Genomic DNA, 7,406 nt, shown 5'->3' with positions numbered 1-7,406 from the left:
TGTGATTTTGGAGCAAAACATGATATTAAACTCATAAATTTTAATTTAATTTAATTAAATTGTTCTTGGAGCAACATTTAATGAAAAAAGAAGTGTAATAATTGGAGTAATAATTAGCAACATTTTAATATTAATATCTAATATTTCATAGGAATATTGATGTAGAACTTATTTCCATATTCACTTGTGTCTCCCAAAATGCCTGATAAACATGATTTAAGTCCTGGTGTCCTCTACAGTGGACACGTATGAAACCAACGTCCTGTTCTGTAACACAAAGTCATTTTTTGATTTGAAACGTTATGTTTCCTGAGATGTTGGTTTATGAAATACAATGTGAAAAGTAGTCCGATTTAAATTATAATTACAATATATTATCATATTTCCATTAGAGTGCTACATTTGATCACAAAATTAATGTCAGACATTTTTAAAGACCAAGGATAAGTTGTTTTCATAGTGAAACCTCCAAACATTTGGTATCTCTGAAAAGTCCTGAATGTGCTCTTTACAGGACACCCAGGATGTGACATGGTGTCAGAGAAATTCCCTAAAGAGAGAAATTCCCTAAATGTCCACTACAGTGGACAAAAGTCTATTCCTGGGTCCCAGGAGGATATTGAAACGTTAACGTTAGCGATACTGATTCAAAACAAAGCGCGGTTTGAATTTAATTATACTCAAGAAAGTAGAAAAAAAAAAAAAGATCGAAAAATCTACTCAAGTAATTGTTAGCCTACTGTAAATTAAGTATTTGTAATTAGTTACTTTCCACCTCTGGTCTAGCGGCACGCTCACGCTGTTGTTGTTTCGTTCAAACATTATGGACCATGGCAAGCAGTCTTTGGGACAAAAGGAGAACTAAAACGAGGATCAGTATCAGCGTGGCGTTTTCGAGATGCCGAGAGCTCCGCGTCCATGAATAACTTCGACTTGACAAGGACTTGCACGCTTCTGCATGCACTTTATTAGACAGGTGAGCAAATGTACATAAAACTAATCAGTGTTATATAGCAGCTAAACATGATGAAATTTTAGAATATAATCAATATGTTATTCTCAGAGATGGCAAAAGTACTCACTTCCCGCACTCAAGTAGAAGTAGCCTACAGATTGGCTACTTGTGCTATGTAGCCTAATGATTTTTTCCGCGAATGCATGCCGCCGAATCTGTCGAGTCTTGTAGTAATGGGTCAAGTCAAGTGCAACGTATATTCCCATCCAATTTGGTCCCAAACCATTCCCTTCCGTTCCCTTTAGTTACTGTTCCTATGTCCGACTAGCGACGCCGCTTTCACCATGTTCTCACGCAGTGAAAAATACATCGCGGAGCAGAGAGGACACTGAGGCGCTGACAGACAGGACAGATCAGGTTATTTTTTATAAACAAATTCTCACCTTTCAAATTTAGTAATTTTTAAAGAAATTTAAACAATAAATAGGCTACCGTTCTGTGGCTCTTTAATGTGTCGTGACAGATCGCTGTAGAGCCTCAGTTAAAGCTGCTCGTGAACCGATCATCTCTTTCTAGTTAATTTATACCATCAAATAAACATGAATGAACATAAGAAGGAATGTTGTTTTTACGTGAAAAGACGTCGGTACACTTCGTTTTTCAAGTTTAAATCCTCCAATGTTAATCTACCAACTCTCCTGACTGCTTTGTTCAATCAAATTCCCTGCGAAGGGTTGATGACGCGAAAAATAATAACGGTAGGCCTATAGCCTACCACTCCAACTCCACTGAAATTATTTTAAACTAAAGTAACGAGCCAATTTTGTAAAATGTAAGGAGTAGAAAGTAGGCTACTGATATTCGTGTTAAAATGTAAGGAGTAAAAGTAAAAAGTCGGCACAAAAATAAATAGGCTACTAAAGTAGCCTAAAGTAAAAATATCTGAAAAATCTACTTGAGTAGGCTACAGTAACGAAATATTTGTACTTCGTTACTTTCCATATCTGGTTATTCTAATGTTGATCTAGCTTACTGTTAGTCTCAAATAGCAAACAAACTAACACATAGAATAACATTATAACTTTCAACACACTCAAATGCTGTTTAGTATGATAGTGTAACGTTAGCCCAAGTGAAAAAGCGCTGCGTTACCTCACGTTTCATTCGTCTAATAAACTGACCTGTGAGCAGTAATTCAGCACTTGCGGGTAGTTCGGTAGAATGAAATGTCCTCATTCCTTTATATCCGTGTGGCGCTGATATCTGTCTCTTATTAGCATCCGCGCCCTGCTTCATACCACAGTCATGTTAAAAACATCAATGTATTCACTCATCCATAAACATTATTAGATCCATCAGCATGACAACAAGTTCCATAATTCCGCTTATAATGCGTCATCAACCCATGCCTTTGTTATTGTAAGAGGTTAGCGACCCCTAGTGGTGAACAAAATTGCATATTGTAGCTTTAAGGAATCATGGCTTTGCATTTAAGTGGATTTCGTAGTAGCCTAGTCAAATGAACGTTAATAATTATGCTGATATGGAGGCTGTAGTGATGAGGTACGGAGCACTGGACACTCCACTGACTCCATGATACACAATGTCATCCTGATGCTCTTTGACTACACATGGTCCCACAGCATTGATCAGGGAGCTGAACGATTCCCATGGTGTTCCACAAGGATCCCATTTCTAAGGAAAAACAAGCTGAAATCAATCTCTGTCAGCTGTTGGCCTGACAAGGTCAATAAAAGATAAACCCACCATAAGAGATAACCCAGTCTAGACAATATTGCTTTCATGACCATGTATTTCAGTTGATGGAGTTTCAGATCAAAAGGTTGATGCAGCTGCAATAAAGCTATTAGTCAGCATCAAAAGATAAAAATTAGATCACTTGTGTGACAAGTTGTGAGGAGGTGTTCTGACTTGCTCTGGCTTTTATTGTAGTCTCACCTATATGTTTCTTTTGAGCATTTAGCTGGTATCTGGTATCCAGACCAGCAGATCAAAGTTAATATTGCTTTTGTGTAACAGTGATTTTAGGACACTGATGTAAGATGAAACCGATTCAAATAAACACATATCATGAACAGGGGTGTACTAATCTTTGATCAGCAACTCTTAGAGAAGTGTCAATCAAAACCTGCAGACATAGCCAGTGTCTGATTGGCCAGCAGCCAGAAGCTCTTAAAGTGACACAGCAGGAAAAAAAAACAGGAGAATTTCATGTGTGCATGAGGACATTTGCTCATGCACAAGAAAACTACATATTTATGAACTGGGACTGGTAGAGATGCGGTCACATCGGCGAAATTTCATGGGCAAAAAGATACATTTTCTATTTTCAGTAGTGCAGCAATGTATGAAGCGCAGCTCACACAGAAGTCACTTTCAACCCAAGCAGCTTTCTGTTGGTAAACGCGGCAAATCCACATGATAATTAGCATGCAGGAATCACATCAGCAAAATTTCACATAAATGTTGCTAATTTGACGGCATTTTAACACGTGTGGACACAAATATTTTCCCGAGCTCATGTTCAATTTTGCACCAAGTTTTCCGTATTCATGTAAAAGAGACTTATGCATGCCAACATTTATTCGTGCACATACGAAAGCTTCAAGATTTTTCTTATTCGCAAATGTCACTCCGCAGTAACACTTAAATAATGAAACAAAAAAGTAAACAAAAGCCAATTCAGTCCATTGTTAAAATTCTTTAAATAAATTTCCATTCCATTACTAATACAAAAGAACACGAGAGACACGATTTTAAAATTACACTACATCTTCAGTATTTGTTCCAAAAATACAACTACTACTATTTCTCTTTATATCTGTCAGGATGCTAGCTGTGCATGACTCTTGAGCTCTGGATGGGTTGATTTCCACTGTAGCCTGTAGCAACATTGAACTAGCAGGGACAATGGAGTCTGACCATCATAGGGAGGTGAAGGCACTATTGTGCCAGTTCCCATTCAGGGTACATTATTAGGTCAACCCAAGCCGCAACTCTGAGCATTTATTTGCACTATGGACAATATTGACAAGGAGCTATGGCTTGCGTCATTGATTTAAATTTAGGGAGGGAGCAACGGGGAGGCCATCGTATCAGGGTGATTAATTAAAAAGCAAACGTCTTTTAGCACGGCTGGCTGATTCGCACTGCAGGGTGGAACAGTGCGGATTAGAAAAAGGGAAAGAGAAAGGGAGGGGTGCATTAGATTCGGGATACTGGACATCCGCTTTTAGCTGCGAGGGAAAATGGATGAAAAACATTAGCCGTTCGTGCGCTGCCTAGTTTTGACAGCTTCTGCTCCAGGCTCCTGGATTTCTGACCCATTACTGCAGCCCTGTGTGGCATCTAGTTGGTGCATTATGTTCCATGTCATCTCCCATTTGTCTCAATGTGGCTGATGTCTATTGAGAAAGCCAGTCCTGCTCCAGACGTTTCATATCTCAGTCCACTCAGCCAACAATAAAAATGTATGGATCAGCTGCATTGTTGTTGCTTTTATCATGTGCATTCTGTTGATTTGACAAACTGATCAGATGGGACAGTCTACAGTGTAGTGATGGGGTGAATCTACAAGGCCAATGTTTTTTTACAGTTACTTACAAGTTGAAATTTAACAGGAAGGCCATGTGCCTATGAATTATTTGTATTTTTTTTTAGATTGCACAGTAGTCCGGTCCTGTTACCCTCGAACTGATGATCAATGGCAATTTGCTCACTTTTATTTTTTTAAAATACAGATTTCATTTTAAATTACAGCAACTAAAGTAAACAGCATTTAAGGACATTAGAATATCACTAGCTTATCTCTAGAAAGGTCAATGTATTGAGGGCCTATTGATCTCTGACAAGTGACAAAACGCTGTGTGATAAGCATCATTTTGAGGTTCCATTAAATAATCAATGTAGTAAAGACTTTTTTCTCTTTTTTGGCACATGCCCTGTGGACTTCAAAAGGTCAGTATTTGTTAGTTCATTGGCAGAGTGGTTAATCAATCAATACAACTCTTGGCCGGGAATGTTGGCAACTACACACACGCAGAAAAGATTTCGCTGTTTCAGTAGCTGGGTAAAACTGCCACGTAATGACGACAGGAGCAAGAATGGTTAAATCTTATTTCTGATAAATAAATCATCAGTTGGAGTCTGACATGGTTCCGAGTGATATTATTCAGTCTCTCACATAGAGAAGAAGAAAAAAACATTTCTTGGAAGAGAATAAATGGTTTGTGCAGTAATATTCATTATGTATATGCTTTAATAGCAGTGAGAGCCCGCTGAAGTACTATAAGGCTATTAACAGAGGGCAAACCCTTGCTATTGGGCTTTTTCAGACTATGATATGTCATGCACTAGAGACCAGAGAACAAGTATGGCTTGACTACCATAAGCAATTTCACTATGGAGGAGAGCTGGCATGAAGGCCAGCTCTCCTCCATAGTGAAATTGCTTATGGTAGTCACAGGCACCAACACTTTGGCAGCAAACACAAGTAGATCTTGACAGTATAGACTCAATACAATGTCTGGACAATGTCACAAGATACAAACTCATGGGTCATTGTGTGAGGTCTAAAGTTTGTGATATAAAAACTATAACTGTTTTTGTGCATGTGAGAAGAGTAAACGCATGCTCACATTTATTCTAGAACTACAATAAACATTTATTATTACACATCGTACACAACACCTCTGCATTACTCCCAATTTCTCTCAACATGGGGGCGCTGTCAGTCAATAAATGGGAAAACAAAGTAACTTGCATTACTTATTTGAAAAAGTAACTCAGATATTTTCTTGTAAATTTAAAAGTAACATGTTACTTTACTATTAACTTGAAAAAGTAATCTGATTACGTAACTTGCCTTACATGTAACACTGCTTATTTACTGGAGCAGCTCACACATTGTTATAATTAGTCCTTTTGTTAACATGCAAAGTGTGTAATATAGACACTTTAGTATGAAATATGTCCATACAACCAGCAAAGTTGATTCACATTTCCAATAGTGGATGAAAGAAAGAAAAAGAAAGAAAAAATCTGCTATTTAACAGTAGCAATGTTCTGTAATGACAAATGGATAAGTATAAAAAATGGGATCATTAATAAATGAATAAATAACTTCTCACCAGTAGGGAGTGTCATTCTCACATTTTCTTTCTAAGCAGAACAAAAAAATAAATCTCCCCACAAAATGACCTATCAATTCTATGAGATAAGAGAATCTAAAACAACTTTTACTTTTATACCATTCCCCGAACCATACCTTAGGAAGTTGCTTAAGATACCTTCTTACGTGCGACGTTACCAGGTGCTGTCCGTGGCGATGGTGCTGAATTGGTTGATATCGATGGCTCGAGAATCAGTTATTCTCTCATGCAGGGGCTGCTTCACTGCATTATGTGAGAAAGCGGTGTTCTTTATAAAAGAAGTAGCATACTTTAGAAATAGTTGAAATTGCATTTATTTGGACTCATGGGATATTATAAAAATAATCCAAACTATAATAACCTATAATAGCCTAGCCTACATATTTTAAAATTGTATCATATATTGCTGCCACAATAACCATTTCAAATTTTTAAGTGCTTTCTTATCTTTCCCATTTTTGTTCGCTGAGGTGGAGCTGCGATGAAATATTGTTCTTGTAAATACTTTCCAGCATTTCAGTAATAAAAGTGTAGGCCTACATCTTGCATACGGTGCTCGGCAGTGATCAAAAAGGATTTAAACAGTGAATTTTGAATCTCTTCTTGGAAACTCAGAGATGTGGATTCAGACGGCAATTAAAGCAACACTAAGGAACTTTTCCTCTTCGGTCACCCTACAGGTTGGAAGCGGAATTGCCCATTACCGCTGTCGTAAATAATTTTGCCGCCCGCAGCCTACTGTCGCACGCACGCACGCTCGCTGTTTATCTAGCACCGGCTTTGGAATGAACGATGTCCACAGACAAGGTAGAGTATGTTGCATGATTTCATGAAAGTATGATGTATTGCGACATCGGAAACGAAGAAAAACTAAATAATGACTATTGTAACGCTTGACGTAAAGCAAGTCAAATTTGTAGTTTTCTTATGTCTCATTCGAACTACAGAAACGCAACCCGGTTTGGCAAACTTGCATAGTGTGGTTATAGCAGATATAGGGCTGCAAAGCGAATCCAGAAGTGCCTTTCACCCTGTTACGACTTGATGAACCACTGATACGATTTTGGAAACATTATTTTAAGGTAACATTTTTTCCTTAGTGTTGCTTTAAATTACCACACAACCTGTGAACCTCAAAAAACAGTAGGTAATTTGGCCAGGGATTTTTACGCGGGTTGGTTGAGAAAAATACACTGACATTATGGATTCGGACGGCAATAAAATCACCGACTTACCCCTGTAAATGTTTAAAATACCGTACGAGCCCATGAGAAACAATT

This window comes from Rutilus rutilus, assembly GCF_951802725.1.
Source record: "Rutilus rutilus genome assembly, chromosome: 7".
Classification (NCBI taxonomy): domain Eukaryota; kingdom Metazoa; phylum Chordata; class Actinopteri; order Cypriniformes; family Leuciscidae; genus Rutilus; species Rutilus rutilus.
Note: the sequence above shows the minus strand (reverse complement) of the source record.